Source organism: Protopterus annectens, chromosome 1.part1 (genome assembly GCF_019279795.1).
Source record: "Protopterus annectens isolate FY-2018-M chromosome 1.part1, PAN1.0, whole genome shotgun sequence".
NCBI lineage: Eukaryota > Metazoa > Chordata > Ceratodontiformes > Protopteridae > Protopterus > Protopterus annectens.
In genome coordinates this window covers 672628570-672649060 of record NC_056726.1, presented here as the reverse complement: position 1 = coordinate 672649060, position 20491 = coordinate 672628570, and the positions used below count along the sequence as shown (strand labels likewise).

The following is a 20491-nucleotide window of genomic DNA, read 5'->3' as shown; positions in this document are numbered from 1 at the left end:
ACACTAAGGCACTGTATGAGCACATCCACTCATGCATGAATCGTGCCATCCCAAATAGAACCAAGATGCTCTCCTCCAAAAAAAGGAAGCCAATCTGGTGGTCCCCTGCCATAAACAAACTTTACAACAAAAGGAAGAAACTGTTGCAGAAAAGAGGAAAATCCCAGTATGCAAAAAACTCCCTTACCAGCCTCAGTAAGAAGCTGAGATCCCTCATAAAATCCTCCAAATCTAGTTGCGAAAATAAAATTGCCAAAAATTCCAAAGACAACCACAAGGTATTCTATAACTATGTCAAGAATCTAAATGGCAATGCTCAGATCTGCTCTGAGCTATAACAGAATGGCAGTAAATATACTGATCCCAAGGATATTGCCAGTATTCTGGCAGATCGATTCAGGGGAAAAACTAGCACTTTTTTCACAAAATTGGCACATGATCACCCAGGACAAATGGGTCTTGAATATAGTGTCACAAGGCTACAGGTTCTACTTTCACACCCTGCCAAGGGCAAACGGTATGTCAGACCTGCCACACAATCAATGAGCAGAGGCACAAAAGCAAGTTTCTTCCCTCATGGACATGAGGGCCATTCAGCGAGTACCACAGCAAGAGCAGGGACAAGGATTTTACTCAAGACTTTTCTTGGTGCCCAGAAAGGACAAAGCCTGGTGACCAGTACTGGACCTGTCTATCCTAAACACATTTCTGGATATTCCAAAATTCAAAATGTTGACTCTGCAGCAGCTTCTGCCCATGCTGGGCAAGAAGGCTTTGCTGGTGACTTTGGACCTAAAAGAGGCATACCTGCAAGTCCCAATCAGACAATCATGCAGAAGATACCTTAGATTCATAGCTGGCTCAATGCACTACCAATTCTCTGCACTGCCCTTTGGCTTATCTACTGCGCCAAGGGTCTTTACAAAATGCCTGGCACCAGTAATTGTATTTTGCAGACAGAGGAATACAAATATATCCTTACTTGGAAGACTGCCTTATTCAAGCAGAGAGCAAGGACATTCTACTACAGCATCTGACATTTGTAAAAAGATTACTAATTTGCCTAGGGTACACAGTAAACAAAAAGAAATCAATACTAGTACCTTCTCAAGAGATAATATTCCTGGGTGCAAGCTTAAATACAACTGCCCAGATGGCTTATCTCACGCCAGACAGACAACTGACTACTTATTTCAATACTACAGTCAATGTGGTACATAAACAAGCAGGGAGGCACACATTCCTACCCCCTCTGCAGACTAGCCATGACTTTGTGGGACATAGCATTGACTTACCAAGTACATCTGCAGGCACAATTCCTGCCAGGAAAGATAAATACTCTGGCAGACGAACTAAGCAGAAACCTCATGGATCCCCACGAGTCAAAACTGGATCCCCAAGTCTTCAGCATGATAACAAGGAAATGGGGATGCCTGGACATGGATCTAGTTGCCTCTCCTCACAACTGCCAACTATAGACATTCTGCACAAGGACTTATCAAAAGCAAGCATGGAAAGTGGATGCTCTATCTTTCAGCTTGAAAAACTTAACAGTATATATATGCCTTTCCTCCACTGCCTCTCCTCCCCATTCAAAACACCCCTCTTTCTAAAGCGGTGATGGATGTTATTTTGGAGGCCAGGAGGCCTAGTACAAGAAAATCTTGTACAGAAAAATGGAAGATTCTGCGCTTGGAACCAGGCACAAGGAATTGACACAATTGTACCAAATATTCCTCGGATTTTGCAATACTTAACTGAGATGCTGGACAAAGGCCTATTCTTTTTATCTATTAAGATTCATGCCTCTGCCATTTCAGCTCATTACAGTACAAAGCCACCTATTTTTTCTCGTCCTTTACTAAGGCAGTACCTCAGAGGAGCCAAAAACTTAAGGCCTCCAATGAGATCACCAATACCTGCATGGGACCTCAGTTATGTCTTGGAAAAACTCACCCTGCCTCCTTTTGAGCCAGCCGCAACAGCTGATATAAAATTTTTATCTTGGAAAACAGCTCTGCTCCTAGCAATTAACCTATGCAAGACGAGTCTCAGAGCTACAGGCACTCATGGCTGTGGAACCTTTTATCATTTTCCATCCAGATAGGGTTTCTCTGAGGACAAACCCGACATTTATGCCTAAAGTAGTGTCCAGTGTGGCCCTTAACCAAACTATTCACTTGCCTACCTTTTATCCAAACCCACAGAATAAGGGTGAGAGACTACTGCATTCTTTGGACATACACAGACAGCTGCGCTTCTACTTGGACAGAACCAAAGCTTTCAGAAAGACTGAGCAATTACTAGTGGCATATGCTGCAGGATCACAAGGAAGGGCTATCTCAAAGCAGACTATTTCAAAGTGAATAGGCCACTGCATTCGTTTCTGTTCTTCACAACATGGCAAATCAGTGCCTAAGGGCATTAGGTCACATTCAACCAGAGCAGCAGCCACTTCAGCAGCCTTCCTCAGAGCAGTACCAACCAAAGACATTTTAGAGGCTGCAACTTAGAGTTCAGTGCACACTTTTACAAAGCACTATCACTTACCACTCTACTCTAAATCCAGGGCAGGCTTTGCCACTGCAGTTCTGCAGGGCCTCATAGCAGCTCCTAATCCTATTTAGCTCCAGCCTCCCAACCTTAGCTTTGGGATTCAACCCAATTGTAATGACTGCAACAGTGAAACACTATGAACATAGTACAGTTGTTTACCTACCATAAATGTAGATGTCCAAGTGTATTCACTGTTGCAGACCAGGTTACCCTCCCACCATCCCTTTTATCTTTGCTGGAACCTATCTGTACTTCTCTATTCTATACAACCTAAGTGATGTATTTGTTGTAGATGAAGGAATAATTTACTTTGGTGCATGCATACTTTATTGACATATTTTTAGCCTACCCTTTTGGGGGCACTTGACATCTGGGGCAAGAAAAACCTGAAGAAAATGGCGTCTGCTGCATCTTTTATACCCCTGGCGCACTGATGTCAGGGAAGAGGCGACAGCAACCGACGCCGGACCTAGACTTTGGAATTCAGGCTGACTGCAGGTAGCCTGCCAGCAGGATAACCCCAATTGTAATGACTGCAACAGTGAATACACAACATCTACATTTATGGTAGGTACACAACTGTACTTTCCTGACACTCTCAAGTTCCTTTTTAAAAATCCTACTGCGGATCTTGAGACCATTTCACTGGGTCCCAAGGGCATCAAAGCTACTACTGACAAAAATCCCACCCCCTCTGATAGAGACTCCAGGGCGCTGGATAGATGGGGTAAGAAGGTATACACTTCTGCAACTTTGGCCATTAGGGCCTTAAACTGCCAGTTTCATATGTTAAAGTATCAGCAGCATATTATTGGATTTCTTAAACAGAAAATGATGATGATTCCTGATTATGCTGACAATAAGGATTTACAGTGCATTCTGCTGAACAAGTTGCAAAACATACTTTTCAATGTGGTTTTGATTCAGTCATCTTGCAGGGCTGTTGTCACTGGGTCTGTACTTAGAAGACTTGCTTGGCTTAAGGAGCAATCCTTGCCAGATCATGTTAAAGCTGAATTACTGGATGCTCCCTTAAATCAGGACTGGCTGTTTGGCATTAAGGCAGAAGAAGTTCTTAAAAAGATAGAGGAAGAAGCTAAATCTATGCAAACTGTTAAAGATTTCTTACAAGTACAACCTCCGAGATTTAGTAGGCATTGGCCTTCTAAGAATTGGTCCTTTCCTGCCTCTTCCAGGCCTTCAGTCCAAACCCAGATCCAGCAAAACACCCATGCCTCAGTCCCAGGGTATGCACAGGACTAAGCAGTGGGGGGGGCCCCCTCTTCCAAATCTGGGAGTACTAAAATGCCCCCCTATGGTAAACTGTCTCAATAACTTAATTTTAAAACTTCCAAACACTTCTCAACTGACTGCCCCTTTGGGGAGAAAGATTGCCCTACATGCTAAAAACTGGGAGCTCATTACCCAGGAAAAATGGGTTTTAAATATAGTGTCCCAAGGATACAGATTTCACTTACACACGTTACCAACCCCAAACGGTTGGCCAGATCTACCCGCAAATCAGTGGGCAGAGGCTCAAAAGCAAGTACTCTGTCTTTTAAGCATAAAGGCTATTCAGACTGTACCAGAAGAGGAAAAGGGATAAGGTTTCTACTTGACACTTTTCCTGGTACCCAGAAAAGACAATTCATGGAGTTCTATCCTGGACCTGTCTACTCTAAACACCTTTTTGGTGATTCCAAAATTCAAGATGCTGTCTTTTCACCAGTTGCTTCCTATGCTAGGCAAAGATGCCTGGTTGGCAACACTCTATTTAAAGGAAGCATACCTGCATATCCCAATCATGGAATCTTGCAGAAGATACTTTCGCTTCAAAGCAGGCTGCACGAACTATCAGTTCTCTGCACTGCCCTTTGACTTATCTACTGGGCCCAGGGTATTCACAAAGTGCCTAGCTCCAGTCATTGCATTTTGCAGGCAAAGAAGTATTCAAATATACCCATACCTGGACGAGTGTCTAATTCAGGCAGAAAGCCAGAACATACTGTTGAATCATTTGGCCTTTGTACAAAGGGTGCCAACTTGTCTGGGGTACACCATAAATGAAAAGAAATCGCACCTGGTAGCCTGACAACAAGTTATATTCCTGGGAGCAAGCTTGAATACAGCTTCCCAGATGGCTTTCCTCATGCCAGAGAAACATTTCATTTGACAACCTATTTCAAACTTGTGGCCACAAAAACCCTGCTATCTGCAAGGCAAATACTGCAAGCCTTGGGGTTCATGGCCTCCTGCATTCTTCTAATTCCATATGCAAGACTGCATATGAGGAAACTACAATGGTTTCTAAAAAGCCTATGGTGTCAACATTCTTAGGATCTAGAAGCAGTGATTCCTATCATACCTTGCCTATGCGTAGAGTTTCTTTGGTGGGCAGAGGCTTGCCGTCAAAACAAGGGACTGCCATTCACTCTATCCCCTGCCGCCCAAACCCTAACAGACACATCAGACTATGCACGGGGGGACTCACCTGGCAGGGAAGTGCATTCAGGGCAAATGGAACCAAAGTCAAATGCACCTGCATATCAATCAAAAAGAAATGTTAGCCATACAGAATGCTCTGACAACCTTCAAGGACCACATTCTTCCAGGATAATTAATGGTAAAGACTGACAGTACCACGGTTATGTGGTACATAAACAAGCAGGGGGAGGTACCCATTCTTACCCCCTCTGCAGACTAGCCATGGCATTGTGGAGCACAGCCTTGAGATACCAAGTGCATCTACAAGTTCAGTTCCTGCCAGGAAAACTAAATACACTAGCAGACGGACTAAGCAGAAACCTCATGGACCCACACTAGTGGAAACTGGAACCAAAGATTTTCAACTTGTTGACAAACAAATGGGGGAGCCCAGGTATAGACTGCTTGCCTCCCCTCAGAACCACCAATTGGAAAAATTTTGACCAAACAAACTTGGAAAGGGGGTGCTCTGTCCTTCAGCTGGAAAAACCTATCAGTTTATGCCTTTCCTCCTCTGCCTCTCCTCTCCAAAGTACTGCTAAAGATCAAACAGGACAAACCAAGGACAATATTGATTGCACCAGACTGGCCACGCCAACACTGGTACCCCCTCTTGCGCAGTGTGTCACTGTTGGCACCATGGCACCTGCCTCTGACCGCTACCCTGTTGTCTCAGCAGGAGAACCAGCTTCTGCACCCTCAGCTTCAAACCCTCAACCTAGCAGCCTGGCTAATTACCTAATCTCTCCTTTACCATCCCTCAGTAAACCAGGGATGGATATCATTTTAGAGGCAAGGAGGCCTAGTACTAGAAAAACTTAGGCTGAAAAATGGAAAAGATTTTGTGCTTGTGACCAGACTCAAGGGATGAGTACAGCAGCACCCAACTTGCCTCAGATTTTACAATACTTAACTGAGATGCTTCACAAGGGCCTTTCTTTTTCCTCCATTAAAATTCACGCCTCAGCCATTTCAGCTCATTATAACACAGAACCTCCCCTCTTCTCTCATCCACTGCTCAGGCAGTGCCTCAGAGGGGCCAAAAATTTAAGACCACCCAGGAGAGCCCCAACTCCAGCCTGGGACCTTAACTTTGCATTGAAGAAACTCACTCTTCCTCCTTTCGAGCCAGCTGCTAATGCAGATTTAAAACTCCTTTCTTGGAAAACAGCCTTCCTTTTAGCAATCACTTCAGCAAGAAGGGTATCTGAATTACAGGCCCTTATGGCAGTGTAGCCTTTCATCATCTTTCAGGCGGACAGGGTGTCCCTCAAAACCAATCCCTCCTTCATGCCCAAGGTGGTATCCAGTGTGGCTCTCAATCAGTCCATTCATTTGCCAACCTTCTTTCTTAATCCACAGAACAAAGGGGAACGGATACTGCACTCCTTAGATGTGCACAGACAACTTAGATTTTACTTGGACAGGACTAAACCTCAAAGAAAGTCTGAACAACTGCTAGTGGCATTTGCTGCAGGGACAGAGGGGAAGGCTATTTCAAAGCAAACCATTTCTAAATGGATAGGTCATTGCATTCATTTCTGCTAGAAGCAGCATGGAAAACCTGTCCCACAGGGGATAAGACCCCATTCAACCAGGGCTGCATCTGCCTCTCAGAGGTGTCCCTACCAGGGACATCCTAGAAGCTGCTACCTGGAGTTTTGTACATACCTTCATCAAGCATTACCATTTGCCAATTTTCTCTAAATCCAGAGCTGGCTTTGCCACTGCAGTATTGCAGAGTCTTATAGCTGGTCCTAATGCTATCTAAATTCCTCCTCCCATCCTTAGCTTTGGGAATCTACCCAAATGTGATGACTGCAACAGTGAAACACGAAGAACGTAGAACAGTTGTATACACTTACCATAAATGTAGATGTTCGAGTGTATTTACTGTTGCAGTCCTGGTTAGCCTCCCTCCAGCTAGACCTCTACTCTCCTTTACTATGCTTAAAAGCATTTTGGTGTATTTTGCTTTTTTGTTGGAGGTATATACTTGTGTGTGTGTGTGTGTGTGTGTGTGTGTGTGTGTGTGTGTGTGTGTATATATATATATATATATATATATATATATATATATATATATATATATATATGTTTTATTGCTTCCCATTAAGGGTGCACCTGACATCTGGGGCAAGAAAAACTGATGTAATGGCGTCGGCTGCATATTTTATACCTAGTCGAAGCAGGACCCATGACTTTGTTAATCAGGCTGACTGAGGGCTACTGCAAGCAGATAACCCAAATGTGATGACTGCGACAGTGAATACACTCGAACATCTACATTTATGGTAAGTGTACACAACTGTACTGTTTGCGCACTGGCCGTAAAAAAACGGTATCACAGATTAGCAAGAAAACACTTATTTGTTGTTGGAGGACTAGTGCAGACATGGCAGGAGCTGGGAAGGATTTTGTCTAGTTCAGGGCTCAAAGGTAGGGTGTGGAGGAGTCAAAAAATGTTTATTGCATACCTCGTAAAGTGATATAGCCATAGGCTGCTGCAGGGGGACTGCACTGGGTCTCAGTATAAGACTGAGCCTTGGAACAGTCTGGCCAAAGCTGTCCCAGTGTAACTGGTATACCATGTATTGGGGAGCAATGCAGGCACCATTATAATGACCTGAAACAGCCAAGCAGGCACAACTCAACCAGTGACTGAGTTTAGGACTGCTGACATCTTACATTTGGTGTGAGTGTACAGATAAAGCAACTTTAAATTATATAGAAATCTGTAGATAGCCCAGACTGGTATCTATAATGCTTTCAAGTCTCTTTTTTTTTTCTCTCCTCCTTTTATTTTACAGCTGCTCAGGAAATTTCAGTGAACAGGGAGGAACATACTGAAAGATTAGAAAGATTCAGACAGAGAAGAGGTAAATATGCAGCACAAATGAACATGATTGTGTTAAAATTAATGCTCTTCCATACATTACTAGCACCTTAAGCATGGAAATTGTACCTGTAAAGAAAAGCATGCATGCTTTCTCCTGTACTTCTTGGTAATTGTATTAGGAGAGTATGTTAGTGTGTTCAGATTTTGTGGGTTCAATTCCCACAAGTAAATACATTCAAACTACAAAAATGTCATTTTTAATTAAAAAAAAAAAGCTAATGCCTTGTTAGCTTAATATGTCCTATATTTAAAAGCATACTGTGACACACCTCCCAGTCTAGTGTCATTAGCTCATTCTGCTTAATACAGAGAGAACATTTGATAAGGCCTTCTGTTCCTCCTTTTTCCCTTTCAAAAAGTAAAACAAAACTTTTTTTTTCTTTTCTCTTTCGCCTGAACCTTCTTGTGTTCTGACTGTCCTTCTCAAACATTTTGGAAATATACAGTATATTTCAGAGCATTTGTTATAACTGTATTTGCTATAACTGATTTAAGTATTTTTTTCTGGCTTTTTGATTATTTACTGCTTAGCGACTGCATTTTAGCCTGTTTATACAGCTCTGCATTCTATTTAAACTGTTTTTGTGTTGATTAACTGTTTTGCACTTTTAAAAAGTTGTTGCTTAATTTTACCTGTAGGCTAACACACTCAAGTGCGCTAGCCGCTTAAAAGCATTTATAGCATTTACTGTCTGTTTTTCCTCTGTTTTCTGCAAAAAAGAAAAAAAAAAAAATCTTGTTTTCCCGCCTTACTGAACTAGAATAGTCCAGTCTTCAGAGTTTGCTGATCTCTGGGCTTTGTCTTGGTTCCTGTGCTATTCCATATCCTTATTTGGATAAAAGGAAGTCTTTGTTCACCAGTGGGAGTGGGGAGCACTGAGCAGCCTATTTGTCCCTAGAGGAGTGGTTCCAGCCAGAAACTTGTAGTCTATTGGCCATTTTGGGTCAATTCCTAGCTCTTTTCAGCCCCCTGTAATAAAGCCCGCTTTAGCGTGCTTTTTCGCTTGTATTCAACTCAGCACAGCTCCTCGTGGTGTCCTGCAGAGTTCTACAAGCAGCAGAGAGCAAAAGAGTGACTTTTTCCTGATTTAAGTATTTTTTCTGGCTTTTTGATTATTTACTGCTTAGCGACTGCATTTTAGCCTGTTTATACAGCTCTGCATTCTATTTAAACTGTTTTTGTGTTGATTAACTGTTTTGCACTTTTAAAAAAAGTTATTTGTTGCTTAATTTTACCTGTAGGCTAACACACTCAAGTGCTAGCCGTTTAAAAGCATTTATAGCATTTACTGTCTGTTTTTCTTCTGTTTTCTGCAAAAAAGAAAAAAACAAAAAAAAATCTTGTTTTCCCGCCTTACTGAACTAGAATAGTCCAGTCTTCAGAGTTTGCTGATCTCTGGGCTTTGGCTTGGTTCCTGTGCTATTCCATATCCTTATTTGGATAAAGGGAAGCTTCTTTGTTCACCAGTGGGAGTGGGGAGCACTGAGCAGCCTATTTGTCCCTAGAGCAGTGGTTCCAGCCAGAAACTTGTAGTCTATTGGCCATTTTGGGTCAATTCCTAGCTCTTTTCAACCCCCTGCTATAAAGCCCGCTTCAGCATGCTTTTGCGCGATTTAGCGCGGAGTTGCCCATAGAGCACCATCGGGCAGTGCCGGTTAAACAAGGTTAAACTATTTCTGGCTCCGTAAAGTCTGCTCTTCAATTTTTCCCTTAGAACTTCTCTACTTGCAAACTAAACAGTCTATTCTCTATCTCAAAAGCTCAGTACTTGCTCCTAAAGTATTTTTATATAGGTAAAGTACTTGTATACTAAACAAAGTACTACATTAGCCTAGAATCCCCTTGAGTACCCATTTCCCTATAGGTCCCTTCTGACTCAGTTACACAGCAAACTTTTTCACTTTTTCTAGCATGTCGAAGGGTCAGTTGCTGGCGTCCTCTCCTGTTCAGCTGGTGAATCTGGGCATCTTGAGGCAATGTTACAATTGCCTCATGTACACAGACAACCCACTTAAATACATGAGAGATGCAACTATATAGCAAAACTGGAGGCTGAGCTCTCTCAACTCAGGACTGGCAAGACCAGACAGGAGGAGAAGGAAACCACGCACACCACAAACCCAGTTTCACATAGAACTATCACAACTGCAAAACAAACACATAAACACACAAAGGCATACTCGGAGGCACTGATCAAAAATCTACCAAAACTACAGAGGCCTCCAAAGCAGACACCCAAGCAACTGCCACCTCAAGACATAAGACATGCAACACATAGTTCTCAAAGTCAGTGTGCTAAACAGTCACAGCCCTTAAGGCCAAACACAATGCCAGACCCACTTGTTATAGGTGACTCCATAGTCAGACACACTGACGTCCCACTCACCAGACTGAACAAGGAAAAGATCACAACAAGCTGCCTGTCAGGCGCTAGAACATAACACAAGCACTCAGGTCACTCCACAGCAAGTACAAGTATGACTCAGTCATTGTCCATGCCGGTGTGAACGACCTGAGACGTACCTCCCTGGACTACATGAAAAGAGACATAGAGGAGCTCTCAGATTATGTAGCCCAGGCCGGTATGACCCTGACCCTGAGCAGTATCCTACCCTCACCAAGAATGATGCCACAATACAGAGACAAAATGATCAGCTTTAATAATTGGCTTAATTACTGGTGTCATTCTAAGGGGATCCAATGTCTGTCTGCATGGGATGACATGCTTGACAAGCCACACTGCTTCGCAAGGGACGGCTTGCACCTGTCACCCATGGGCTTCCGGATATTGGCAAAGGCTCTTGCCACCCCATAGTGCCTTTTAGGCAAGGCTCAAATGATAAACCTACCGCCCTAGAAAACAAAAATGGAGAAAAACTAAGGGTAATACTGCTCAATGCCAGAAGTCTAAACCTCAAGATGCATGCCCTCAAGCCCTCCTCAGTATGGAGAACATCAATGTCTGTGCTGTGACTGAAACCTGGTTCAAGGCTCCTGAGAGCACCCCAGCACTATCGGGTTATACCTCATATCATGCGTTCTGGCCCCAAAATCTGGACCGAACCACAAAAGGAGGGGAATATCCATATTCATAAAGGATACCCACACCTCCAGGTTAGTGGCAACGCATAAGCATCGGAGACCATCCAGGTGCAATTAACCATAGGTAAAACTGCCCTACAGTTTGTAACATGCTACAGACCACCTTCTCAAACTCAGGAAACCCACACAGCCTTCCTGAAGACACTGGAGAGTATGAATGTCTCTCCAAACACCATCATATTGGGTGACTTCAACTACCCAAACATAGACTGGGAACATTACTCAAGCCCCAACACCCTAGCCCAAAGGTTCCTTGAGTTCATAAACTCAAATGCTATGGAACAACTAGTCACCATTCCCACAAGAGGAGAAAATATACTAGACCTGATCATCACAAACATGGGGACAAAATGCTCCACACCAGAAGTATATCCCTCATTGGTGAGATCAGACCATAAATTAATCTCACTGGAGATCCACATCCCGCCACCACCCCCAGCAAAAAAGACCACGGTGAAGAACTTCTCAAAAGCAAACTTCGCACTTAAGACTGGAGTGGTATCCTTCAAGGCCCCGAGCCAGTGGAAACTACAACCCACTCTGCTGAAACCCTTACAAATGCCTTCTATGAGCACCTCCAGGAATGTATGGATCAAGCAATCCCTAATAAAATCAAGACCCTTTCCACCAAAGGCAGGCGCCCGGTCTGGTGGACCCCAGCCATAAACAAACTCTACAACAAGAGGAGAAAGCTACTACATGACAGAGCAAAATCCCTAAAAGGGAAGGCATCTCTGATCAATACTAGCAAAAACTACGATCACTCATAAAATCATCCAAGGCCAACTTTGAGAGAAAAATCGCTAATGACACAAAAGACAATCATAAAGCCTTCTTTAGCTATGTTAGAAACCTGGGTGGAAACTCCCAGATATGCTCAGAATTGGTCCAAAATGATAAAAAATCACTGAACCCACAGACATTGCCAACATACTGGCAGACAGGTTCAGTGCAAATTTCTCCCTCCTCCTCCCCAAAAGGAGAAATATCTATCCCACCAGAGTCTAGCCTCCCAAACATCTCAGATGCCCAGGTGAGAGCTGCTCTCTAAAGCAAAAACACAGCATCAATGGGACCGGACGGTGTCCCAGGCTGTGTGCTACGAACTCAATGAGGAACTAAACCCACACATAAGGCTGCTGTTTAATCTTAGCCTTACTACAGGATACGTCCAAAGAATGGCGTGCGGCAACTGTGGTCCCACTCCACAAAGGCGGTGCTTCTACGGACCCTGAAATTACCGCCCATAAGCTTGACGAGCCTTGTCTGCAAAGCTATGGAGAGGATCATAATGGAACTCCTAAATAAAGACATTGGGGACCTACAGACACTGGATCCTACCCAATTTGGCTTTGTCAAGGGCAGATCCTGCCTCTTGAACTTGGTCGACTTTTCAAACAGTCACTAAGGCCATTGATGAGGGTAAGGCAGTTCACACAGCCTACCTTGACCTAGCAAAGCGTTCACACAATACCCCACTCGGGCATCATAGAAAAGCTCACCAGCTTAGATGTAAACCCATATGTCACAAGATGGGTTGCAAACTGGCTCAAGGACAGAACACACAGGGTTAGAGTTGCTGGTGCCATGTCAGACTCTAAGCCGGTCACGAGCGGTGTCCCACAGGGCTCAGTCCTGGGCCCCTCTTGTTCTGCATTTATTTTTCTGAAGTGCAAGCAAACATAGGGGATTGTGGCTGACAAAATTTGCAGATGACTGCAAACTGGGCACCATAATTGACACTCCATCAGACACAGACATCCTCCAGAAAGGTCTCATAGAAATGGATAACTGGTGCCAGAGCCATGGCCTTAAGCTAAATGCCAAAAAATGTATAGTCATACCCTTTGGGAAAAACAAGGTAACCCCTGATTACCACATAGGTGGTAATCCATTAAACACGGAAGAAGTTATCAGGGACCTGGGGACCCAAGTTGACAGTAACCTCTCTTTTGACACTCACATTGCCAAAGTGGTTAAGAAGACCTTCTACATTGCCCACCTGATCATGAAGGGATTCACATCCAGATCAGAAGAGGTCATTGTACCCCTGTACTCTTCACTTATCAGACCAATGATTGAGTACAATGCCCCATTCGGAATGTACCTTACCCGACACCTGTAGCAGTTGGAAAGACCCCAAAAGTTCCTCAACAAAAGGATAAAGGGGCTCAAACATATGTCATACGATGCCCGACTGAAGAAACTCCAGCTCTATTCAGTCGCATACCATCTGCTCAGAGGTGATCTGTGCCTGACATACAAGGCCATGTCCAACCTGGAATTAATGGACATGCTCCACCTCAAAAAATCCAAATCCACCAGAGACACGAGAGCAAGAGACTTAAACCTCAACACGGATATAAATAGGACGTGCTGGAGGGACAGATTCATCACCCAGAGACTCCCTACACTATGGAACAGAATCCCAATCCATGTGAGGCAGAGCCCCTCACTAACTCTGTTCAAGAGAAATCTTGACGAGTGGATGGGAGATCGTAGGTTTACCCCGGGAATCATCTCTGTATCACTGCTGGACAGAGGCACAGCAAACTAATGGGTATAGTATTCTCATCCAAAGGGGTGGTGAAAGCCACACACACTCTGGCTAGGCTTATAAATGCCCTAGGGCAGATAGCCTAGTATGAACCTATGAACCTATATATGAAATATCTGCATATTGCAAGAATTACTTGTTATGATTCACAGTCCTATTTTGGATTTGGAAAGCCATATAGCTAATATAATGATAAAAGTATATTTATTGAAATAAAGAATTTGTGACATGTAATGGTTCTAATTATCCGTTTTCTTTTTTTTTTTTCTCACCCCACCCCTTATCTTTTTTAATATATGCAAACACGCCGTTCTGATGTCATATTTTACTGCCAATAAAACAAAATGATTGTCAGAATAGGGAAGTAGACCAACCACTATGGGTCAGCCTGCCGAGCCTTGACTGGCTACCGTACCAACACCCAGCACATCTGGGAAGTACTCTGACAGTACTGCATCTGCAGACACTGCACTACTTGGCCCATCGACATCAGATAGTGTTGCCCTAGCTGCTGGTACATTGGTACCCTCTGGGAGTATTGGTGGCGGCAGAGATTACATCATCTGCCAAAAGCTGCCAGGGATGGTGCATAAGGTATTAGAAACTAGCATTAGTGCTCACCTCGGCTGCCTGGAGAATTGCCCCCCCCCTGCATCAAGCAGTCCCACAGGGAGTTGAGGAAGGAGGCAGTAATGACAGTTCTGAGGGTGAGGACTTTTCTTACTATTCCTTACTTGGCAGGCATGTGCCTCCAAAATACCCTACCTATCTCCAATCATGGTGTCCCCCAACCTTTTGTGCCCATCACCATCCTTGTGTCTGTCTTTGTTTTCTGCACCTGCTTTCTCACCTATCCTACCTACCTGACCCTGACATTCCTGTGTCTCATACATAGCTCTCCACTTTGCATGTGTCTTCTCAACACATTTCATTTGGTCCAGTTGGCTATGCAACATGATTGTGTTGTTGTCACCTATCTGTGTTGTGATGACAGTCCAGATTCATCCAGTCATCTCTACATGTTCACATTACATTGTTTAAGAAGTGGATAGCTATGGTTCTTTGCTAATTCCTCTTGTAAATTCATTTATTGCTTTCCCATTCTTGCCCCCATTTCACCACTTTCTTATCTACCCCATTTTCACACCTTTAATCTGGTCAAAAATAGAATCACACACCACACACATGGCCAGGAATGGTTCCTAATAAAGCCTTCACTTTTTGCATCTGCATTTACATGGAGTTTGGCATCATACAGCAATGCAAAATGGTGGTAAATGGCTCTGTTTGTCCTGTGTCAAATCCTGGTGAGTTTTTACCATTGTCCACACTAGTCCGGTTATCTCTGCTCAGTGCTGCTTAAACCTGCTTTGCTAAAGGAACATAAGAGTTAAACCAGAGTAAAGGCCTTACTTTAAAACATTTACTCTGTCAGTTATTTAGACTGCTGAATGTAACAACATGTAATTTACTCTTTGGAAGTGTTGACATGCATCATTGGTCTGAAGATTTGTTTTTGACAATATCTTCAATGGTTCAATTCCAGAGCCATTTCTCATTATTTCTTAGTGGGATGTTATATGTTTATGATCTATTTAATCACTCACATATTGCAATTTGCAAAAATTATGATTTTTCATGGAGCTATATTGATTATTGCCCAAAACCCGAGTATCTGAAGTGACATCCAAATACACTGCTATCCCATATTAAGTTAACCTTAGTCTGCTTTTCATAAGCCTGTTCCTCTCCTAAGCCTTCTCTACCCTTACATCACTCGCTTCATGCTATGTAACATGTAATGCTGATAATGACAACAGACCAAAAACATGACCCTTAATGTGCCATTAAAAAGCACTGCTAGGTCTATGTTCATCTATCCTTGTATTCACCCCATCACTCCAGCTCCTCTTTATGTATGTGTATCTATTAGATTGATGGATGGTGTGTGCAGACTGACATGACTGTGCTGATGGTTAATACTAACATGTTACCTTAATTCAATAGTTTTTCTTTTCTCTTGTACTGTGCAATGTTTTAAAATCATCTGTAGGATTCTGTTGACATGTACAGGTGATGACAAATTAAATCTTCATGTAATGTGATGTGCAAACTGTCCTTAACATAAAGCGTACGCCGCACACTTTTTGGGATATATGGCCATACACAAGTGGTTGTCATAAACATCTACCATCCCTTGTCATTTCTAGAAGGCTGCACACACACATTGTGATTTGCAGTGAGGCCTGCAAAGCAGCTAGTAGTTGTACCACTGTACAGAGGTAGGCATTAATGATGAAAATAGTGTAAGACACGTACACTACTGCAGTCATTGTTTGTTACATTTACAGTAATGATCACATTTACTTAGGTAATGACATCCTGACACCATCTATGAAAAAAGTGAGTGAGTTTGATTTTGAACACTGTTGTCAGTGCTCTGATCGTGAACTTACTGCTGTTATTCCTTGCTACCACAGGGAAAGCTAGGAAGCAGGTTTATTTTCTTTTGCACTCAGTACTGTCTAGTGTTGATGGCTGTGTATCTCTGCTTAGCATGTTTGTGCAAAGGAAAGCGAAGCAATAGAAATATTACTATTTTTCCATTTAAGAAAAGAACTGCATTTGCTAGTTGCTTAACTCTGCTCAATAGCAACCATTCTTCATGTCATAGAAGTTATGTCAAAACTTCTCCAATGTAAAGTATGATCAGTGTAGTGTCTGTCAGCTGTTTCTCACGTAAAATATATTGCTAACAAATTTTTAAGTTCAAGTTTTATTTATGAAATGGAAATGTCACACGTGTTAACATTTTGCCATCATTCACGCAAATAAGTTTATCTGAGAACAGGTGTTTAGCATGTATTACTATGGTTATTGCCCAGTTCTCCTCCACCTCCTAAAAATGCATTCTTAAACCCAACAGAAGGGAAGGGACTTGTTATTCACTGAAGACGTCCTTACACAGACTCGTGTTCCCTGCAGCAGTGCACTTGCAAATGATTTCTCCGTAATAGGTCCAGTGTCAACCACAGTACAGAAATAAACAGCACAAATGCATTGTTACATTTGTTATGGGTTTATACTTAACACTAGCCATTGGACATCTCTGATCAAAACACATTGATATTGTCAGAAGAATCTAGTACTGTGGAATATATGTTCATCCGAATATGAACACATACATTGGATATAAAAAGTGTACACACCCCTGTTAAAAGGCCAGATTTTTGTGATATAAAAAAATGAGACCACAATAAATCATTTCAAAACTTTTCCCACCTTTAATGTGACCTATAACTTGTACAATTCAATTGAAAGACAACTAGATCTGTCAGGGGAAAAATGTAAAAAATAAAAAAACTCACAACAAGTTGGTTGCATAAGTGTGCACACCTTAAACTAATACTTTGTCGACGTACCTTTTGATTTAATTGCAGCATTCAGTCTTCTTGTGTAGCAGTCTGTCAGCATGGCACATCTTTACTTTGCAATATTTGCCCACTTGTCATTGCAAAAGCGGTCCAAATCTGGCAGATTGTGAGGGCATCTCTTGTGCAAAGCCCTCTTCAGGTCACCCCACAGATTTTCTATTGGATTTAGGTCTGGGCTTTGGCTGGGCCATTTCAAAACTTTAATTTTCTTCTGGTGAACCCATTCTTTTATTGATTTGGATGTATGCTTAGGGTCATTGTTGTGCTGAAAGGTGAAATTCCTCCTTCTCTTCAGCTTTCTAGCAGATGCCTATAGGTTTTGGGCCAAAAGTGACTGTTATTTGAACTGTTCATAATTCCCTCCACCTTGACTAAAGCCCAGTTCCAGCTGAAGAAAAGCAACCCCAAAGCCTGTTACTGCCACCACCATGCTTCACCGTGGGGATGGTGTTCTTTTGGTGACGTGGAGTGCTGTTTTTGCACCAAAGGTACCTTTTGGAATTGTGGCCAATAAGTTCAGCCTTGGTCTCATCAGACCATAATGCATTTTCCCCACATGCTTTTGGAAGACTTGTATTGTTTTGCAAATATTAGCCAGGCCTGGATGTTTTTCTGTGTAAGAAAAGGCTTCAGTCTTGCAACCCTACCCCATAGCCCAGACATGTGGAGAATACAGGCGATTGTTGTCACATGTAGTGCCGACCAGTACTTGCCAGAAATTCCTGCAGCTTGTTCAGTGTTGCGGTCTCTTGGCAGCCTCCCTCACCAGTTTTCATCTTGTCTTTCCATCAATTTTGGAGAGATGTCCAGTTCTTTGTAACATCACTGTTGTCCCATATTTTCTCCACTTTTTGATTACTGTCTTCACTGTGTTCCATGGTATATCCAGTGCTTTGGAAAATTTTTTCTACCCTTCTCCTGACTGATACTTTTAACAATGAGATCCCTTTGATGCTTTGTAAGCTCTTTGAAAACCATGGCTTTTGCTGTAGCAAGCAACTGAGTAAATGTCGGGAAAATCCTACCAGGACAGCTGAACTTTATTTGGGGTTAGTCTCTTTAATTGATGGCAGGTGTGTATCCAAGAAGACTGAATGCTGTAATTAAATCAAAAGGTGCTTCAACAAAGTATTAGTTTAAGGTTGTGCACACTTATGCAACCAGCTTATTGTGCATTTTTTATTTTTTATATTTATTTCCCCAACAGATTTATTTGTTTTTCGATTGAATTGTACAGGTTATAGGTCACATTAAAGGTGGGAAATTTTTGAAATTATTTATTGTGATCTCATTTTTTATATCACAAAAACCTGGCATTTTAACAGGGATGTATACAGTTTTTATACCCACTGTACATCAATACTTGCATTCCTGCTGTTTCCAAAGTGTGGGTGGGTGTGGGTGGTTGTGTGTGTTATGCAAACAATGTATTGAGAAATATGTACATGATTTGGGAACTTGTGTGGACAGTTACCTAAATTTTGACAAATGCGTCCGCTGTTGTAAGAAAGTCATTTTGTACTGCATAGTTTATAAACAAAGGGATTGTGTCTAAATCTAGGGATGTCACTGGCCTCCTTTACTCAGACCTCATTAGGCCAGTCATTAAATATAATGCGTCCTTTGGCATATTTCTGTCCAGGCACATGCAAATCACTGAAACATCCAAAAAGACCAAATGGACTAACTCAAACCCTGTCATTATACAAACCGCTAAGGGATGACCTGTGTCTGTCTGGCATACAAGGCACTCTCCAACCTATTAATGATAGATTTACTGCAACTAGGTTAACTCTTAGGCATGTGTTTTCAGTGTGATAGTTCCCAGGAGTAAGTGAATTCCCAAAGGATAGAATAATGCATTTTTTGTCATTTAGTTTCAGTCCATCATTTTGTCAGCACTTATTTGGGAAAACCTTCCTGCAGTATGTCTCAGTTCTGCAACATGCATTCATGACAGATTATTTCACCTAGGTTAAAAAGGTGACTTTGTGTTTTTGCACATAGCAATTGGAAAAGCAAATCTGAAGTCCAGACTTTGCACACGAGTCTCATATTTTAACTGCAGCATTATGATGTCATCCTTTGTCATCCTCTATAAAGTATGACAATGAAAATATTAGACTTCTGTGTGGCACAGACAATTAAGCACTGTGTTCTCCAGCTGTGCTAACTAGTTAGGAAGGTGTTTGAATTACAGAACAGTCAACTTGTGTGTGTGTATGTATGCGTAACTGTGTGTAGAAATAAACACAATGACCGAACTCCCATGGCTATGAAATATAAAACTTTTATTGGTAAGCACTTCATCAGACCACAAAACATTAAAAAAAAAATCAGCAGTTTAAAAATAAAACCATTAATCACTAAGAAGCTTCTATCAGCTTGCTATGGCCTTAATGATGGTATTCCTTTAAACCTGCTTTAAGAGCATGAAAACGGATGCATTAATGTTTGTTAGATTTTGTTTTAATGATTTGATTAACGGTTGTATTTTTAAACTACTAATTTTTTTAATGTTTTGCGGTCTGATGAAGTGCTTGGAGTATGAAAGCACATACCAATAAAAGTTTTACATTTATATTTCATAGCCGTGGCAGTTCAGTCATTGTGTTTTTCAGTTTATCGTTGTGTTGACCGACTCTTTATTATGGTGTGTGTTGTACTTTTGTAACTGTGTGTGTGTGTGTGTGTGTGTGTGTGTAGTCAGAAGAGTAAGAGTCTATGTCCTAATATCATAGCTGGCCTTTAGGCATAGGCCAATTAGGCAGCCGCTTAGGGCACCGCTCTTGCAGGGGTGCTTTTCCAGTATTTATTTATTATTTTGTAGTAAAGAATTTTTTTTACTGTGCTGAATAAATACATGAAAAACTGAAGAGTAAAACAAACTATGAGAAAAATAGAGAAAGAAAGTAATCTGGATGGTGTAGGTAGACCAGGATTGAGGCAGTGGGTGGTGTGGGGGGTGTGCTGTTGAGCCCTTATGCCTAGGGCACCAGTTGATCAAAGGCTGGCCCTGAATGTCATCACTCAAGTCTCATTGAGAATAAAATTTTACAGTAGTGCATGACTACACAGCAGTTTCATACAGCCCTGCTAACATCCACTGATGATGCCATTTGCTGTAATGTCTTCTCTGACAGTATGAAAGTCACTAGTGTTAAGTACTGTGTTCTCTAGCTTTTGTAACTAGGTAAGTAGTGGTTATAATCTCACTGCATTCAAGTTGTGTGTGTGAGTATATGTGTGTTTTCAGTTGGTTGTTATTCTGGAGACCATTTTAGAGCGGCATCCGAGACATTCCTTCTAACATCATCTTCTCGCAAGACACTGATGATGTCATTAGCTGTAAAGTGTTCTCTGACAATATAAAAGTCAAACTTGTTCTGTGGTGCTAGCATTAAGTGCTGTGTTCTGTAGCTAGTATAGATAGTTAGGTATGGTTCTAATCTCACTAG

At 42.1% G+C, this 20491-nt stretch overlaps 1 protein-coding gene across 1 annotated transcript in view; it reads left to right on the top strand.

Moving 5' to 3' along the window:
- IL11RA (interleukin 11 receptor subunit alpha) overlaps positions 1–20491 on the top strand; it is a gene marked incomplete in the record, with an annotated part of 3068236 nt that overhangs the window by 442014 nt on the left and 2605731 nt on the right. The window contains 1 exon segment of the mRNA XM_044077548.1: positions 7851–7919.